This window comes from Bemisia tabaci, chromosome 4 (genome assembly GCF_918797505.1).
Source record: "Bemisia tabaci chromosome 4, PGI_BMITA_v3".
Taxonomy (NCBI): domain Eukaryota; kingdom Metazoa; phylum Arthropoda; class Insecta; order Hemiptera; family Aleyrodidae; genus Bemisia; species Bemisia tabaci.
The window spans coordinates 31,684,182-31,704,747 of record NC_092796.1 but is presented as its reverse complement, the minus strand read 5'-3'; the positions used below and the strand labels follow the sequence as shown (position 1 = coordinate 31,704,747).

Genomic DNA, 20,566 nt, shown 5'->3' with positions numbered 1-20,566 from the left:
CCAAGCAGAGGGTGGGAAGTCACGCCATAGTCTTACATACTCCAAAGAGGAGGGAGGGTGTGTCTAGAAGTTGGTTCAAATGCCTTATGTAATATTTAAACGGCCCCCAAAGTAGAATATGAGCACCATCATGGACGGAGTATCGATGGCTGAAGTGCAAGAGCCACATATCTCCATTGCGATGTTTCAAAATTTCTACTGTTGTTTTATTATTGCCAGTCAAGGGAAACAAGTTAACTTTTGTAGTCTAAAATTCAGACAGGGTGTCCATGGAGACGAAAAATCAAGGCAATTCTCAAGAAATTACGTCAACAAGTTTTCTTAAGAGGGCATTAGGTACTTTAAGTATGACAGGAAGTTCATAACGTCGCAAACATAGATACCTATGTGGTTTCGCACTTTTTTCCATCGATTTGTGGATTAGCACAATATTCCGATGCCTACAGGCTACAGTTGAAAAAAAATTGCGTATTCCCAAGCAATTGCGACGTTGCAATGCTTTGTTGACATTTAATTTTTCTCAGAGAAAATCAGTCTACGCAGTTTTTCTATAAATTTTGTTTTAATTATTTACCCATAAAAGTATAATAAAAGGTTTATTTGAAAAGCGGCAATAAGGGAGTCACGCATTTTTCGATTAACGATAATTATGCACTTACAGCCATCTATGTCTATGTCGTGTGAATTAATGTCGCGTTAGTGTCAGTGATTTTCGTTTTTTCGTGGGACAAAATAGAAGCAACTTTCAATGATGACTGCCTGGAGAAAGTCTTTCATCAAATTCTAACATTCAGTGCATCAAATTCACGTGGGTTTGACATTCCCACCATTATAAATGTATTCATTACATAGTCGGCTGTCAAAGCTTTTGATCAGTTTAGAAAGGAAGGGATAAAGGGATTCGAATTTCGAAGATCCGATCGCCGTGAATAAGTCTGTAACCGCATTGGAACGGAAAATTTCTCTCCCCCCCCCCCCCCCCCCTACTGCTACCACTTGCTTCTTGCCAGAGTCTGCGCTCTCCCCCACCCCGCTGCGCAGACGCACAGCGCCGCAGGACGCTCACGCATCTGCAGTTCTTCGAGATCCGAGTTCCTTCGCCGGTTGGCACGCGCCACGCGTTGTGTGCGTTCATCGTTTGATGCTACACCGCCGCCGTTCGGAAAACGTTTACTTTTCATCCATTAAATCATTTCTAGAGTTTCGTTTAGCACATCTGTCGACTTCAAGTCTCGCGTACGAATTTTCGGAGTGCGTTTACCGCCGTTCACTGACTGTGTCGTGTTTCGCGAATCGTAATGAGCCGGTCGGTTTCGTTTTCGGTTTCCTCCGTTCCAAGCCACGCGGTTTTGTGGCTCAAGATCTGATTTGTGTCCCTTTGAGAGTTTCGCCTACTCTCTCGTCGTGAAACGAACTTTCACTAACTTTCAGTGCGTGAACGATTCGTGTGGAAACTTTAAGTATCGGGACTCGCTCGAATGGTGTCGGATACTTAGTGTTAGTTCTGGTGCTCACTCTACGTTTGAAAACTTGGCCTTTCACCTTCGTCTCAATTTGGTTTGGTGGTTCTGGATCAAGGTTTGAGATACTTTAATCGTTTACTTCTGATTTAAATTCTGCCCATCCTTTGAGTACTTAATTCACTTTATTTCATCATGTTTCGATGTGCCTATTTGACAGAAGTTGTGTCTCATCAGTTATTGAAACACACGCTGGCCTAAAAGCAATTTGCCGGTAAGAAAGCGCCCTTGGCCGCCAAGAAAATCGTTGTTAAACTCAGTTTTTGAGGTTTTTTGCGCTTTTGGGGTTATTCAATGGGGTACCTACTCCAGGCATTTCGAATGGGCAATTTTAGGTACCTACTCTAGGCAATTTTTCATGATGGCCCCTATAAGAAAGTTGCAGGCCAGATAGCGGCTAAGATTTCTTGCCGAGTTAAATATGTACTGTGTCTCATGTTGTATCTCTTTTTCTTTTCGTCTGATTTTTCTCTTCTCCCTTTCTTTTTCTAGTTTCCAACCGAAAATTCAGATATTTCAGGTACCCTACGCAGTTGCCCAAATCAACTAGGTAGGCTATTTTCCTTGCTAGGCAGCATCTAAAGTAGTCGCCACCGACGCTTGGATTCGTACTTAAATGGTATCTAACCGGGACAATACTTTAGTGCACCTACGCATTTTCCCAAGTCTCTTGCAATTATGTTCACAAAAAATTCCAGGAGTACCTATTAAATAGTAATTGGGTATTATTGTCCGATTTCTCTTAGTTAAAATTACCCATCATCGTAGATTTTTAAACATCTATTTTTCGACTTTAACAAAAGCCGTAGAAATTTCCTGAAACCGTGTCCAAATCCCTGAACAGACCAAATCAATCAGAGCAGAGAGAGTGGGCGGGGGGGGGGGGGGGGGGGAGAGCTCATGAAGTGATGAAAGACAAAGGAACTTTCCCGCTTAATTTGAATGAAATAGCGATTATCGGTAACTCAGGATCGATGTTTATCGAGTCTTTTGACTGTGTGAACATGAAGTAGAGTGAGGGGAACGAGGTGGGTGGCGGTCGGAGGCAAGTGGCGACTACGGGGCAGCGAAAGCCTTTTCGTTTTCCTCACGTAACTAGCGACCCACCGGATGTCTGTGTCTGGCTGTCCGGTCTAGGAGGTAGATAAGCCCCCTTTTTCTCGGAATTATCGGCTCGCCTCGAATGATTTCAGCAGATTTCATCCGCCCGATTTCTTCACTCCGTTCTTTCGGTGACTTGTCTTCGCCCTTTGTCAGTCTGCCGCATTACGTCCGTGTCAATCAAATTCACACTTCCTCCCCCCTTCATCCACACATGTGTTTCAGGCATAGTGCCGGCGAGTTATTTCCTTCTCTCTCGGTCTTTCTTCGTCTGTCACCACTTCTTCCAGTCTGCCGTGTCATGTTGCCAAGTTTCTCCTCATAGAATCTTTATTTTTGAGGAAATCCGTGAATGTTTTTCCCTGAAATTTTCATCGGTCTCTCTTCGTCAGTCACCGCTTCTTCTACTCAGCCGTGCCTAGGAAGAACGTCGTTTGAGTATCCGGATGCTGCCAAATTTCCCTTAATAGAGTATTTATTCTCGAGGACACTCGTGAATATTTTTCCTTGAAATTTTCAGATTCTGCAGATTCAATTGCAAATTAAATCTATAGAATATTAATTGAATGAAAAATATCCACAAGTTTCCTTGAAAACTCGTATTTAATCAGATGAAATGTGCTAACGTCTGAAAGCTTTTACGGCGTTTTTCCGTAGCACGGAAGCATTCTTTCTGATAGTTTTGAAATCCACTAGGCCTGCGACCAGTGCAAATTCTTCATAGAGAAAAAAAGGGAGGTGTTCGCATTTCGAGCATCTTGGACTTTTTTGATGATTGAGGTCGGTATTCGGACGACATTTATCATCGATTTTCTTGGAAATAGTGTAATTCCTTGAAAAAAGTCATTCTATGAAAAGTGTTGGAAATTAGGTATATCATGAGTTCATTTTGGCAAAAAAATCGGACTTTATGGTCCGTGTTTCATTCTTCGATTTCCGGATTACCCTTCCCTGCCTCGCTGGATGGCAAATAGGCGGCTGTCAAATTCAACTTTAAGTAAATTATTTCATGAAATTGCTACGTCTCCATTCAACACCACGAAGCGGAGTAAAATTCTTCAACTGTGATTAAGATCAGATCAGGTATCCACAGTTTCCTAACACTAAAGTAAACTGATCCACTGAATACGGCGTGTCATCCAAAACGCCTTCAATTGCGTATGATACCATGCAACACCCCAGAGTTGAAATAGTTGTATTCTTAGGTTTGAACCCAATCAAGGATTGAGGCCGATTTTTCATGCGTGTTTTTCTTCTTACGTGCTCCTCTGCTTACTGCTTACCACCCATTTCCCATTGAACTTGTTTCTTCAGCCCCTGAAATTTCCTGCCTCACAACCGCTCTAAATGTTGGGAGGTCTTTGTAAAACCTTCCTCTAATTACATATTATCTCCCTCTTTTTTCTACTTCTTTCTTCTCTCTTACTTTTTTTTTCTTTTTCTTCCCTTAGGTAATCTCTTTTTTCTTCGTTTAATCTCTACTCCCTTCTCTTCTCCTCTCTTAATATCTCTTTTTCTTCCTTTACTCTCTCTTTTTTCTCCCATCACTTTTTTTCCTTTCCTCCTATTCCTTTCTTCCTTTACTCTCTTTTTTTCTTCCTTTACTCTCTTTTTTTTTCCTTTACTCTCTTTTTTTCTTCCGCCACTATTTTTCCCCCCTTTACTTTATTTTTTTCTTCCTTTACTCTCTTTTTTCCTCCTATAATTACTTTTTTTAATCTCTTCTCTGTCTTCCTTTAATCTCCTATTTCTTCCTCTAATCACTTTTTACTTCCTTTAATCTCTTGCATGTACACTTCGTCTTGGAGGTCAAAGCCCACCCCGGGCTGAAGCGCCATTAGTAAGTAAGTAAGTAACTAAGTAAGTAAGTAATCTCTTGCATGTTGCATGTTGGTTTTTTCTTTTTTTTTGGGGGGGGGGGGGGATTGAGCCGAAGGTGCGTCTCCACGGTTCATCCGACTGTCGGATTGGAGGTCCGCCAAGCAATCCGCCGGGCGCTTTGTCTCCCGACAGAGCGCCCGGGGGGCTGTTTGACGTACCCTCCATCTGGCAATCGGACGAACTGTGTAGACGTCCCTTCCGCTCCAAGGCCCTCGTTACACGGACAAATAGCGAGCAGATCCCCATCCAAGTTGAGGTCACCAACGTTCATCGATGCTTATCGGTGAGCATTGATGAGCTCCACTCGGACGGGGATCCGTTGGCGATTGTCCGTGTAACGAGGGTCTCGGGTGGCCATGCGTTTGGTGGTGGTGGTGCAGAACCCCCTGGGGTTTTGAGGGGCACCGTCCATCAGGAGGTCAGCGCCAGGAGGTCTGGGAGGGTCTGCGGATGGGATCCTCGCCGGAGCTGCACGAGCGGCGATCGCCGTTGGACGTCACGACCGCGAGATGCAAGTCGCGATGAACACAACTCGGGTTCCCGGGAACCCGGGTTCAGCGGAACCAGTTCGAGGCCTTATAAGATTCACCTCTAGGCCTCATACGATTCACCTCAAGGCCGCATACGGGTGGATTTCAGCTAATGGGAGAAAATATGGGAAAGACGTGTGCTCAAAACTTTCAATTATAATATTTTCTCTCGATGTTGGGTTTTTTGCATTGAAACAGGTCACATCAACCACGAAAAAATTCCTCAGGAGATTTGAATAACTCTAAACCTTTTTTTCAACGTGCTAAACAGTGAAAATGTCAGTTTTGTGACGTGTATCTCGGGGGTAGTCAATGTATCAAATCGTTATATAAATAAACCAGGACCTTTTGCGAGCTTTGTCTAATTTTTTTAAAAGTCTTGAGTGTATATTGTTTGATATAATATGCATCGAAACACCAGAAAACTATATTATTCAATTTAATTTGAGACTTGAAGCGTGTAACTCAATATTATGTCAGTTTGGGGACGCTATGCGTTTTAGTTTGTGGCCACTCAAGAGATTGCGCTTGTGTGCGTAATAAGGGATGGAGTGCGTAAAAGGAGAAAGAATAGACATGCACTTGATAAATGCACATATTTCTTCCAATTTCAGCATAATTTCAGTTTTTTCCATGGTTTTTGGAGTGTCTCACTTAGTCAATGTCAGTTTGGTGACGCTGTTTTCCATCAAAACTTTTGGTGGAATATGCAAGGAATATGTGAGCAAATATTTTTTTTCATACATCTACAGGTGGCCTCTCGACCTAACCTCAATGATTCGTTTGATTTTGTTACTGTAAATTGGCAGAAAAAATTAATAACAGCAAAATGTCAGTTTGGTGACGTCACCAAACCTGACATGTCCAAACCAAACTGACATGCCAGGCTTTGTAAATAAAAATAATCGTAAAGATATTGCGCAAGAAGAACCATTTTCTCCCATTAGCTGAAATCCACCCTTATACTCAGGCACCCACTTATTTTTTTTTATTATTTTTTTTCTTTTCTTTTTTTATTTTATTTTTTTTATTTTTTTTTCTTTCATTTTTTTAAATTTTTATTTCAGGGAATATAACTCTGTAGGTACCCACTATGACGACCAAAAAAAAAGCTTACCCATTAAAAATCTCTGACGAATGGTAAGCTCTATGGCAAAAAAGCTCCCACGTGACACGAGCATTTGCGATTTCATTGAAGCCCCGGGTTTCCGCGGGAATTTCTACCGGAGATCCCACGGATAATCCGAACTTACGGACGCGGTTTTAAGCTATGTGAGGAGATGAAATGTGACGATGCGATTCTACGAAACGTTGCAGTTGAAGTCATCAATCATTATAATGATTTCACTCGGAAATGTTTGTTCAGATGTTCAGATTCCTTTTCTCTTACTTGCGCTTAATGTTTTTGCGATGGACAGAGCATAAACTTTAATTTATTCCGTCGCTTATTGCCGGAATAATTTTCAAAAGGAAGATAAAACAAAGAAAAAAAAAACAAGTTTCTCAGTAGGAATGATCCGTTGAAGTTTTGGATGCTGTTGTCGTATATCCTCATAGTTGACTATTCTAAAGTAGTCATATCCATTATAGTAACATACGCATTTTTAGAGCTTCAGAAATCTGTCCGTTGAATCCTGCTACTCTGCTTACCGTGTTTAATGAACCTACGTATATTCCTATTGTCATCAGTGCGTAATTTGAATTTTAAGCCGTATACTTGCCAAATGCTCCTTGAAACCCTCTTGACTTGAAATCCCCTTTATATCACATTAAGAGAAATTCTCAAACTACGGGTGAATATAAATATGACGGATTGATAACTTAAAATATTGGGGAAAATAATGCTAAAAATTCGTAGTGGTATGCGTTTATTCTTATTTTCACACGAAGATATGTCACCTTCCCTAGGAAATGGCAGGCAGGGGTGCATTTTCTTCTTCGGTGTGCGCCCCACTCCCGAAACAAAAATCAAAGCACACGCACTTATTTTCACCAATATTAAACGCGGTCCCAGTAAGTCTCCTGAAGGTAATCAAGCGCGCTCATATTATTCTTTAAAAACAATGTAATCTCAATATTTCTATTTAAGACCATCAATATAAATGTAGGTAATTAGAGAGAAAAAAATTAGTTTGATTTTATTAAATTTCTTATTTTTTTAATCGTTTTAAAAATCAACAATCCATACAGAATGTGCAGAAACTTCATTGTCGTAACAAGTTGAAAAACCCTGACTCCGCAAGTCGGAATAATCTCACGAATCGCAATGAAGTCTGCGTGAGAAACATTTTAGCGCCTACAAGACTGTGGGAATACTTCACGCATTGCGCCAAATACGCGGTCCGCCGCGCCGTAATACCTCACGCATTGCGCGTACACCACGGCGCGCGTTTTAATCGTTGAAGATTCCTAATTTGTCGGTGCCGGACCTACCGCAAGCTGTGCAAACGGTGGGGGAGGGGGGAGGGAGAGGAAGAACACTGCACTATTATACGTATCACACCGAACCGGAGTTACGGCTATTTGAATTTTGTAGTTCAGGAAATGTAGCGTAGTTTCGAGAAAAAGTGTTCTAAGTTCTAATATGCTGTGTTCAAAGAATATGGAATTGCCGAGTCTCGATTGTACATTCCCTTCCGTGTCACAGAAAGGAAGAAAACGGCTCCTAGCTTATTTTTCAGTACATCTCTGAGAGTTTTCCGCTAACAAGCGTAAGACTATTTTTTTCGACCCTCAACTCGACAAAAATCGCTCACTGGAAAAGCCCCCTTGGATTATTCTTTTTCCTTTGAATGGTCACACATCCGTATAATTTCAACTCGCAATTCAGATGAGACGAATTAGAATCCACACCGACTTCGGCAGAAAATAAATGACGTTGCTGAAAGAGGTGATTCCGTGCATACTTGAAAGAATAAAATGGAAGCATTCGGATTATGTTGGTCGCAGCATGCCTCTTTCAACAAAAATCACCCTTCTAGGTTTATATTCTCAATTCAGATCGCCGATGAATATTTCTCACCGCAAGGATATGAATGTCGCAATATTTTCCTCGAAATTTGATCGCATGTAAAAACAGTTTTCTCAATTAAAAATTGGTCCTTTCTGAACCTCAAAAAGATTGACATCTCAAGCATACTTTTACTGGGGTATCTCTCCACTTTCTTCCTCCCTCTTTTTGGAAAGATTTTGAAGGTCTGCTCTGAGTCTGAATATTCCTAGAGTGCTCGCGTTTTTCTTCTGTCATGCAGTTTTCATTCATGGTGTCTAGTTTTTTAAAAACCGGAGAAAACCGGGATTCATCAGGGAATGAAAATTAACCGGGAAAATCAGGGAATCTATTCCAGAAACCGGGAATCTATTTCATTGACCAGATAATATCAACATCAGGAACATTTTTTTAATTAAAATTTTGAATGTGCGCCAAAGAAATGGCCGTAAGATGAATTAAAATCGATCTTCATATCTGAAAGTCTGGAAAATTATATTCTTTTCCCCTAGAAAATCCCGGGAAAGTAGGAGAAAACTTCGGTTTCTCATCAGGAAGTGAACTCCTGATAATCAGGGAAAATCAGGAAAAAATCAGGGAATGAGCTTTGCCATGAAAACTAGACACCATGTTTTCATTTTTATGACGCATATAGCTCCAATGCTCGTCAGGGCCGTTTCTCTAGAAGTAGCTTCACTGACGGAATTAATCTTTTCAATTGATTTTCGCAATTTTCGATGATGTTATAGTTTTTTTGTATAAAACTACCTTGAGTATTCTTCAAATAATATGTTAATATTAGTAAAACTAGGGGATATGCTCCCTGGTCGCTACGCGGCCCAACCCCCTGAAGACGCTTTGCGCCATCGAAGGGCCCTCGCGGCCCTTTTTTTGTATTCGTAGGCCATTCAGCCACTGCGTAACCTTCCGCGCGTGGTGGCATCAGTTGGGGAGTGTTCTCCAAATTAGCTCACATTTATAACATGATGGTAAAAAACCTGAGTCCTATTTCCAAAATCTGATTAAAGCGGGCTCATGTAGGGACTGTCACCCGTCGATGGCCGCAAAATTAATGGAAATTGGCCCGATAGAACGCTCTAACGAACTGTGATAAAAAATGAAAAGTTACATTGTTTCAATGGGAGATATGGCAAACTTTACCACGTAGTATTGAAAAAACCCGGCCCTTATTTCCAAAATTTGATTAGTGCTGGCTTTTTAGAGGCAATTACCTGTCGGTAGCCGCAAAAATCATGAAAATCGGCCCGGTAGAACTCTATAACTAAGAAATCCTACCAGAAATGAAAATTTAGGAGGCTTCAGAGCTTGTAGTACAGGTAGCGAAGGAACCTCACAGAAACTCTATGTGAAATAATGTGTTTAAATTTTTTCCGAAAGAAGGAAGAAGAAAAAGTAAAACATGTGCGGAAACTTCGATCGAAATTCTTCATCGGAAGCATTGGCGGATCCAGCGAATTGGCAACACTGCTTTTCCCCATTTAAACCTATGGAAGTATATCGATTCCTGGAGGGGCCAGGTGCTCCAAAAAGAATCGATTATTTAGCATAGGTTCAAATGGAGGAAATCCGGTGTTGCCAAATTACTGAGTCCGCCTCTGATCGGAAGGATCCGCGGTTACAGGCAAAAACGGCTGTTGAGCTACGGAGAGTGAGCCATGGTAGATGGAACGACTTTGCGGCTTTTCGCAGTCAAAATTCGTTTGAATTAGGAGTATTCTGCCTGCTAAGGAAGAACGCCGTATGAACATTCGAGATGAGCCAAATCTCCTTCGATCAAATGTTTACTTATTTAGGAAAGCTACGAATACTTTTCCTTTAAATTTTCAGAATGTTTAAGCGAAATTGCAAACAGAGTTATCTGAAAAGTTGGGAGGAAAATATTCATAAGTTTACCAGAAAATTTGTGTCTTGCCAAAAGAAATTTGGCAACGCCTGAAAATTCATACGGCGTTTTTCCTTAGCACGGCAGTTTTATTTCGAATACCCATTGATATAGTCACGAGACGCGTATGTTGTTCGTTATTCAGGGGCGAACTTGTGGGCTGAAAATTTAACCGGCGATATTCTTAGGTGCATCTGCCGTACTTGAACCGGCCTATTTTACCTAGATGATTTTTTTGCACTGTGAAGGAGTTGAACTGGCTCAAAAGTATCCTATCTAGCGACTGGTCCACCGGAATTTTTCTCAATATTCCCGCCTGTCTCTTCATTCACCCAGTAATACTTATTGATAGAAATCAATATTTTCATAAATGATTAACTAAGGCTAGAAAGACTAGACTAAGAATTGAAACAACTCTAACAAAGCTATTGCAGTAACGAAGAAAAAAAAAACAAGAGAATAACAACTTTTAATTTATCCTTCTTGTAACTTCTGTGTTTAAGAATTTAGGAATTGCCCTCATAGCCTGGCCGAAATCACCGCACTGCGTGCGGGTAGAGACGAAACGGGCAGTGAGGGCAATAATCGAACGGTTTGTTTGAAGAGGGCGTAACCGGCGAATTTTCAGAAATTGGGTTTTTGACGGCATTCTATTCTTTGAGGGTGGACACATCCTACTACAGAGCGATTCTACCTAAATTCCTCCGTAAATTTCATTTTTTTAACGAACTTTCGAGTAGGTATCTGCTTTAGTTAGAATCGGGCGTAAGTTCCGAGCCGTTTCCTCTAGCACAGAGTTGGTACTTTTTACTGGTAGAAACCACGAGTCAGGGCACAAACTATCATTTTTAACTTTTTCTTGATAATTTCATAGTACTGCTAATAATGACAGTACCTACTGGGCGGTTTTGTGGAAGAAGGGCGTATCCACCAAAATGTTATTCATTGTATTATACTTGCTCCATCTTTCCGACCTTGCTCGTGTAAACGTGGTTTTATTACAGACGGTTTGTAGAACATCGCTTAATTTTCTCCTACAGAAATATGAATAAATGTCGAAGAAATAAAAGTTTTAAAGTTTTCTTAAAACTATTGACGGTTACGTTCCTCTTCAGTGGCGTGGCGTGCTTTGCGATATATCGATTTTTATGCCATTTAAACCTATGGAAATAAAGGATCGATAAACAGGGTGTTTGCAGCGAACACCTTAATAATCGATTCTCTACCATTGCTTTAAATAAGCAGAGCAATCGATACATCGCAATACATGCCACGCCACTGTTCCTCTTCAAATAACCCGCTCAATCCACACAACATTCACAGAAAATAAGCTGGTAATACCCATTACCAGCCTCCGGATGTCTGGCTAGTATTATCTCCCAGAAAATCTACTAACCTGCAGCACCAGACTCCTAGGGATGTTAACCGTGCGTCTAGATCTACTAGCTGCATGGTTGGGTACAATGCTCGGGAATCTGGTGCTGGTGAGTAGATTTCCTGGAGAGCATGTAATACAGTCATATATAGCTAGATAGTCTAATGCTCTCCACTCCATACACATTTTTATCCGTGTGTAAGGATTTTAATTTACAGGAATTGCACTCACAGCTTGGCCGAAATCGCCGCACTGCGTGCGGGCAGAGTCGAAACAGGCAGTGAGTGCAAAAATTAGGTAACAAGTTAATGACCATAGGATAAATTTATGTTAATGAATCAAATTAGAATCGGATTTTTCTATAAAAACTTCAGAGATCTGTTTTTTCTCTCGTTTTCTTCTTTAAAGAAAGGAGACTTAAATCGAGAGGAGAGGGTGGCTGGGACAAGATGAAAGCTCTTACTTCTATTATTAGACTTCATAGATCCCGTGTCCAAAAAGTACCTCATGTATTGAAGAAATATGTCTCATATTATAAGGCATGGGGCCGTGTAAGTAGTACGCACAAGGCATTTTGTCCTAATGTTTGACCCCTTGGAGACCCCCCCCCCCTCTCCCTCTCTTTAAATAATTAAAACAATTTGTGATAAAGCCCAAAATGTAGCTGAATTTTTGATTAAAACAAGAAAAGTCCCTTTTTAAAATGGAAAGTTTTTGTACGATTGAGCGTAACCCCGCTCCCTTTTCGTAAGATCCATTAAAGCAAGTTCAGAACTCCTCCCCGCTAAACGATTCGCGGAATACTTGAATAGCCCCAACGATATTATCTTTGGGCCGCGTTTAGAAGAGTCAAAAACAATTTTTAAGTCCAAATTTGAATGTTGTACTCGCTTAGCGCGCATTGAAGATTGCCTAACCGCTAGAGGCTGTCGACGGAGCTTCAACAAATGTCCTGCGTTTTAAAAACGAAAAAAATTAACGGCCGCACTTAAAAGTAATTGGTGTTTTTCATGTATCTCAAAGGAGATAATAATGATTGCCTAACCGTCAGGGGCTGTCGGCGGTAAAGTATTTTGATCCCGTCCCTTTTTACCTTGATTTGTATGAGATACTTTCACGCGCCACTTTTTGATGACTACGATGACTGGTAGATAACCTGATTTTTACTGATTTGCTTTTACTGACTTTCGCTCCCTTACCATGAAAAAATTATTCCTGTTCATAGGGCTTCTGCACTTTCTTTGTTAAAGCTACAGAAGTTTCCGTTATGAAGGACAGTCTATACTCTGTACCTACGACCGAAGTTCTGTTCTCACAACAGAAAAGTTCTGTGAGTATAACAAAGAAAGTGCAGGAGCCTTGTTAACAGAAGGTTTTGTGATCAGCACAGACTATTTTTTGGTGTGAAGCAGAAAACAGTGATAAACGTTGATAAGAATATCTGTCATGACTTTTTTTCGCACTTCATCGAGGTATCATTTTTCATCTGTAACGCGTCGCTGGATATCTTCAAATGGCGTTCCCCCCCCCCCTTTTTTTTTTCTAAACACTTCTCTTGTTTCCGCCAACTTAGAGAAAAGTTCGATTTTGCTCTTGGGTCTCCCCACTTCGCCTTAGTAACTTCATTAATTGATGCGAGAGCAAGCTCGTGAACTCGAGCCGTAGCTGATTAACAAGTCAGTCTAGGTTGTATGGCTTGTATTTGCCTTAGAAACATATGAAATTCTTCACGATGTCGTGTAGCTTAATGAATTATTTTCGTCAAATTTCAAATCTTTCCAATCTTTTTTCCCTTTCAAAGCTCGCTTTATTTAACTGCCTATGCCAGCAGGGGCTGTCTGCTGCTTTTTTAATGCCATCAAGAATCCCATTTTCTCGCCTGCTACGATGTATGCGAATCTTTCTCAAACTGCAGAGTTTGATCCACACGGACCTCTCCAACGTAAACTTTGGATGACTTTTCCAGTCTCATCGATACGTATTTTTGACGGGTCACAGTTTCAGCTTTTTCAAGCGATCGAATTCGACTCAAATAGAAGAAGTGGAAATAAGTTGAGGTCGTCGTTTCCCGTTCTGGATCGGCTGCATCCGTCTCTCCTCTCTCGACACCCTGAAATGACTATTCAAAAATGAAAATTTATATGAAGTTTTACTCAAATTTCAATATTTTCAAGAGTGCGATGTTGTCTTTTGTCACTCGCCATTTACCTACGAAAATGTTCCTGTTCTGAAGACTTTGTTTCATTTGAAGTGTGTGCCAACTCCTTTTTCAGGATGTTCACAACAGTAACCTCTCTGTTCCATGTCAACGCTATTTTTGAATAATTTAGAACATAAAGCTATACTCGGTGCTCTAAACGGACCACATCGTCAGTATTTTGGAGCAACATTTGTTTACATTGCAAACATTCCGATTGAGTGCTCACAATGAATTCGATGATTAACTCTTTCGAGTATCGCTGTTTTTACGGTACACATAGAAAGTTGTGTATGGGTGTTTAATACGCCCTCAACATCGTAGATATACTTCAAACTCTACATATACGTTCCGATGTGCAAATTGCCTATACTGAGCCTGCCGGCGTGTGTGCAATTCTACACCGTCCCCCCGAGATCCACGGATCGGACGATCGAGCATATTCTGTACGCCTGCAGTCAGCGAAAATAAGTTTGTATGAAAGGAAGGTGTCGAAATTCTTCGAAGTTGATGATCGTTCGGCTCAAATCCCGAAAAATCACGCTGGACCTCAAGAGCACGCTTCTTACAACACCGTTTAATAATAGTAAGAATGCTCACGGACGGATCTCCTCCAGAACGTGATAGCGCAACGAGCGTGATAGCGGAGTTGATTGTTACCCGATGCACAGAGGTTAATTCGGATAATCGTCGATTGTCAACAGGGTTGTAACTCTTACAAGATGAAATTTAAAACAGAATTTGAAAAGCGCAAGAGGAGGCACAGATTTCCGGAATCAGGTGTGTCAAATTTCACCGGGACATTGTGAAGCCTATCAGAAGTTCATTTTCAAAGTAAAAAATTGGAGGTCAATGATGAATCTACCATGATAATGCAACATTGACAAGAAAGGCTGTATTATCTTCTCGCAGGACAATTCAGTGTACAGCCGAAAGTGCCCATTCAAACTCAAATGGAGCCACGACGATGCACGTGGCATTTCACTCGAAGAAGTCAGATTCGAAGAAGTTAGACTCGAAGAAGTCGGACTGAAGTATATCTGCAACATTGCAGGCGCCTTAAGTAATGCACATCGGCCTCGTTGTGTTTATAACTCTGGAGATTACTTGATCTGCGGCATCAGCGTTTTCAGATTGTCTCAATAGTGGCGGCAAATTTTCACGGAACTGACGAGTGGCTCTGCTGAAACAGATTCCATTCGGCCTTAATCCTGAAACTTGTGTGATTGTCTCAATAGTGGCGGCAAATTTTCACGGAACTGACGAGTGGCTCTGCTGAAACAGATTCCACTCGGCCTTAATCCTGAAACTTGTGTGATTGTGTCAATAGTGGCGGCAAATTTTCACGGAACTGACGAGTGGCTCTGCTGAAACAGATTCCACTCGGCCTTAATCCTGAAACTTGTGTGATTGTGTCAATAGTGGCGGCAAATTTTCACGGAACTGACGAGTGGCTCTGCTTAAACAGATTCCACCCGGCCTTAATCCTGAAACTTGTGTGATTGTGTCAATAGTGGCGGCAAATTTTCACGGAACTGACGAGTGGCTCTGCTGAAACAGATTCCACTCGGCCTTAATCCTGAGAATTTAAAAAGCCTAGAGCATGGATGTGCCAAAAATCTCGCTCTGATGTCTGCAGACAGTAAATCTCCATAGTAAACACATGTGTCCGTAGATGGCTGTAGATTCCTAACTCACTAAATATAAAAGGAATGAAAGACAAATAAATTTCAAAAAAAGAAGAAAAGACATCGTGGCCTCATCATGAAAATACCTTCTGATACCATCAACTTGCCGAGTATCGACTTTTCGCCTGTCTGGGGTCTACAAACATGACCAGGAGTCATGATTTTGCCAAAAGTGAATGTGTCATTCGTGAATATACTTCATTTGCAACGCACCAGAAGTGAGTCAAAATCGGGTGATGTCCACTGCCCAGAGGCCTGTGAAAGTATGGCTCATTACAGCACTAGGATGAAGAAACGACTTTTTGTGGCAGCGAAGATGCTGACACCACCGGACAGACTCATCGTGCCAGATCAGATATCAGAGCTCTTGGTATTTTGACGGAATGGAACTTTTGCACCGAAGAAGAAACAAAAGAAGGACACTACAAAGGAGAATTAAATTATTATTATGTTTAGAATAATTTCTTTCGAATAAAATCTTAATAAAAAAGGAAAAATTTATTTGCTGCGACGAAGAAACAACAACAACAACAACAAATAATCCAACAACAACAACCACAACCAACAACTGCACACACACAACTACAACACAACTGCAATCCAAACAATTACTCAACGGAATCAGATGAATTGGAATTTGGATTTTCAGGGTGAATTTACCAGCTATCTTTGTGGGTGCATCGTGCAGGCTCAGCTCTCGGTGATACATCCCTGCGAACGATGAATATATCCGCTGCACAATGAAGAAACCACCATCGATAAGACGTAATGCAGAGTTATTGCCTGAAATTATTGACTGGGAAAATGGAAATTTAACAGTCACTTCTCGTAGACTAGACAAGAAGATAACCGTTGAACAAGATTATTCCTAAAATATTTCCCCGGATGAAGAAAGAAGATGAAGACCAACGCTGTGAAGGATCGGACTACGTCAACATTGGAAAATACTGTGACAACTTGCGGACGAAAGGTCGTAATTGTGGCGTAGATTTTGGGGTTAGATGGCAGAATTTTTCTTCAGGAAAAATGATAGTATAATCTCGTGAACAGACTATGTAAAGAGCCATTCATAAAATATACGTGACGCAAAATCTCGGATTTTTCGTCCCCATCAGCTCCTCGCCATGTAACGCTTAACATGTGAAAAAATGACTCAAAGCTCCACTCGACCCCCCGTTCTCTCTAGAGCGTCACGTATTTTATGAACGGCCCCGGCCCCCAAAGAGCTTAAGTTGTATATATTTTCACGGAAATTCATCCGCTGATGCCGCGTATCGGCATTTAATGTATTAACACACTTGGTTGTGACTTGATATTTTGTTTAATTGCATCGTGAGGCTCTGCTTTCAAAAAGTAAAGCAAAAGCTGGTGATGTAAAAATTTAATGTAGGTAAAAACAGAAAAAATAAAGAATGAAAAAAAATGAAAGAAAAAAAAAACAAAAAAAAAACAAAAACAAAAAACAAACAAAAAACAAAAAAAACAAAAAAAAACAAAAAAAACAAAAAAAAAAACAAAAAAAAAACAAAAAACAAAAAAAACAAAAAAAAACAAAAAAAAACAAAAAAAACAAAAAGAAACAAAAAAACAAAAAAACAAAAAAAACAAAAAAACAAAAAAAACAAAAAAAACAAAAAAAAAACAAAAGAAAACACAGGAGAGTAAATTAATTAAAAAAAAAAAAAAATTGTTTATTTGACTTAATGAATGTACTTAATTTGTAAATGAAAGTCTGTAGCTCAGAGCCAAAGGATCGTATCTCCATATCTTTTATTTAAGACTTCTTGGAAAAATGGTTACACTCCTACTCCTTCTTTCTCGGAATTTAATTTCCACTTTTAAATTCATTGTCTTTGTCAAAGCATGTTGACCAAGTTTTTTAAACTGTTCTCTAAGCAGCAAGTTTGACTTACCACTCCATAAATATCTTGATTCTAATCCTCCGAAAGATAGATACGATCCTATGGCTCTGGGTAATGAAATAATGACAATGTATCCTAATCCCAATCAAAAATCTCGAGGCTTTTTAGTGGCCTGTTATTGCATTTTGTAAACGCAAACTTTCCACGGAAACGCACGGAGAACACAGCTCTCATCTCTTCCAGTTGTTTCAGTGCTTAGACACTGGAACTTTTTTGGTAACAGTTATGATTTCAGCTTCGATAACATTGCTCTTTTATTATTAGGGTGAGGTAGGCAGGCAGGAACATCGGGAAAAATCTCAGTGCACCGGTCGATAATTAGCGTTATTTTGGATCTCGGTTGGCTTCCTTATACAGCAAAAAAAAAAAAAAAAAAAAAAAAAAAAAAAAAAAAAAAAAAAAATTGGGCCGGTCCAAGCACTGAAGGGCCAATACCTCCGGCCATTTTTTCGATCGGAGTCCGCCCTTGTTAATAACCTGGGCCAAAATAATGGTTATAATAGAGGGTATGTGCTAGTGACTAAAAGACGTAAGTGAGGCGTCGAAAAGACGGAAAGTTTTTAAGACTAGGATTTTAAGGTAATGGACCTAAAAGTCATCAGAACTAAGATTTTATTTTACTTTATGTGATGCTCTCACTTTATCGTACTCACGCTCTAAACGTAAGCCTAGCGATGTGTTGCGTTTTTGTTCCTTAAAACTACACCCCAGATTTGTCAACAGCCGTTTACTTGTTATCCTATGAACAACCGAGTTGCCGTTGGTAAAAAACATCACAACTTCTTCATCGTCATTACTGTAAGCTCTGTGACACGCTTAGTGTTAATTTTTTTACCACGCAATAATGAACTCAAGTCTCCAATTTAAAAACTGTAAATATCAGTGTTTTGTCACAGTTCGTTTCAAAGATCTGCTGGACCGGTTTTCACGATTTTCGCGGCTATCAATAGGAGGTCGTCCGCCCCAGATGAGCCCGCGAAGCGCCCCTTAGGGGTTGGGCCAGGGGGCGCGCCCCTGTTTTTAAAAAGTAATAAGTCATATCGATAGATTTTTTCCCCATATTTATTTACGTAACCTTAGGATCGTATTTTTTTATTTATTGCTTACCTCTGCGTTTTTAAACATCAAATCAAGAATGGGCACATTTTCTTCGTTTATACGAGATCTTCAAAGAATCTTCGTTGAGTTAGCAGTTCATTTCGCGCTTTCAGGGAAGTTCGGATCCTGACGAGCATTGCGATTGCGACAGTTTTGTAACATTTCACTTCTGGTGTACTTTTATATCCGGGAAACAAGGAGAGTGACTACATTGTATTAGCTCTCTACCCTCCCCATTTTTCCCTGCTCTACTAGTTAAAAATGAGTCGTCTTGTGTTGAAATGTTAACTTTCCGGGATCTCCCTTCAACCTGAAGGGCCTTCAGGTTATGTACTTGCTAATCTCTGACGCGACTGAAATTGGAAGGATCGTAAAATCTGAACACACATTATTGGATGATGCTAATCTCCGTGTTTCAAAAATGCTGAATGTTTACAATACTTTGAGACGTATAAATAACATTCTTCACATTTTTTATGTCGCCGGCCGCGGTGCCAGGTAAATTCACCTATTTTATGAGCTTGAATATTCGGACCTTCCTAGACGTTCGAAACTTTTCCAACCCGAGTTTAGAATCCTAACTCACGGTACAAAACGTGTTGAGAGAGAGACGTGTTGTTTTGAAATATCCCCAAGTTCGAAAAGTAATGTAATGTGATGTGATGTCTTGCGAGAAATACTTGTAATTGCCCATGACGTTGTCCAGTTGGCTATTTTAGTTGGAATAAACTTGGCGTAGGAAATTACTATAGTTTGCTGAATATCCTCACTTTAATCGCAGATCCGAATGCTTCCATTTTAATTGTGTTAAAGCGTTATTATCGAACCTAAATACTAGAATAAATAATTATAATTGTGAATTAGGTAGTTCCTTTCGGTATTTCCATCCTGAAACTTAAATTTTGCATTTTTGAATTTTCAGCTGTCATTTAAGGTCCCTATTTCAAGAGCGGGCCCAGGAACAAATATTTAAGAATCCAAACAATACTAAATTTCCTCCTTTAGATCAAATCCACAATATGTAACATATTTTTAGGGATCTTCTGTATGATCAAATCACTCGTAGAAAGTATCGCTCGTCATTGGTTACGCATCCCCCCCCCCCCTCCGTAGTTATTTTACAGTGCCCTGTGGTTTCTCTTGGGTATGATGTATCGTTGGCAAAAGAAAGATAAATGAACGGCTTGCTTTTCAGTCGAAGTTTTCATTAATTAATAATTCTAATCGTTATCCGAAACTACTAAAGTTAAATCTTGATTCTGAAACTCTGGAGCTCAAGATAAACTGCTTTTTGTATAATTCATCTCTGAGGATCCTTACATCAAGCTCTAAAATTAGATTTACGTAGGTTCGAGATGATAATTACTTATGAAACGGCTAAGCAGAGGAAGCAGTGATCAATGATTTACAAGCATGTAGCAATTGCGGGCAAATTGCAACTTTCTTTTGTGTATTAAAAAAAACAAGAAAAAACAAAAAAAAACGACAAAAAACAAATAGGAATTCAGAAGTAAAGAAACGAGGTAAAAAGTACCGATAGTTATACTTGTAATAATTTAAGGAGGATTTTTTTTCTCTTTGAATGAACCACCAAGCACACTCGTGAGTGCTTGTAGTGAAATTAATGATCGTAATTAGGTTTGGTTCGGATAGGCAACTAAACCAACTCTCTGGCAAAGCGGGAAGTATCGCCGGGATTTGAAGGCGCTCGAAGCCGACACCGCGTCGCACTGATGCAGTTTTTTGCTAATGAAATCTTTACTTCCATGGTGTAAATTATTGAAATTAACGAGTCAATACACACTCGGCTTGCTAAATACCTGCGGCAAATACAGATTTAAAAGTTCTAATAATACCCCTTCTATTAGAGAAAATGAAGACCTCGTCAGTGACCATTCAGTTCTATAATCTCGGCTTAATTGTTCCATCAAAGGCTCGCATCGTCTATAGTGGGTCCTCCTACAATTATACAACTTCCGCATTTTTTTTTTTTTTTTTTTTTTTTTTTTTTTTTTTTTTTTTTTTTTTTTTTTTTTTTTTTTTTAAATGAATGAAGAAATTAATTTTGCAAAGGCTCGCATCGTCAATAGTGGGTCCTCCTACAATTATACAATTTCCGCACATTTTTTTTTCTTTTTTTTTATGAATGAAGAAATTAATTTTTTTAAGTTATATCATCGATTACACTAGACTCTCAACGGTGGGTGCCTGGTTTGTTATCAGGCTTCAAGAGGTGAAAATGAAAAATGAAGTCGCGTTTTGGGGCGCGGCTCAGTGCTGCGCTCCGGAGGAAACGCGACTAAGGGCCTGAGGGCCGTGTCCATTGTTGTGCAAGGAGTTGCTTAAACAACGACCATTAAAC

The 20,566-nt window shown here is 40.0% G+C and overlaps 1 protein-coding gene across 2 annotated transcripts in view; it reads left to right on the top strand.

Annotated features, from left to right (window-relative positions):
* Nucleotides 1-1,151: 1,151 nt before the first annotated feature.
* Nucleotides 1,152-20,566, top strand: part of LOC109036932 (uncharacterized) — a 342,569-nt gene continuing 323,154 nt past the window's right edge. For both annotated transcript variants that reach the window (XM_072299695.1, XM_072299690.1), the window contains exon 1: nt 1,152-1,578. The gene's annotated coding sequence lies outside the window, so the exon portion shown is untranslated. The remainder of the gene's footprint in view (nt 1,579-20,566) is intronic.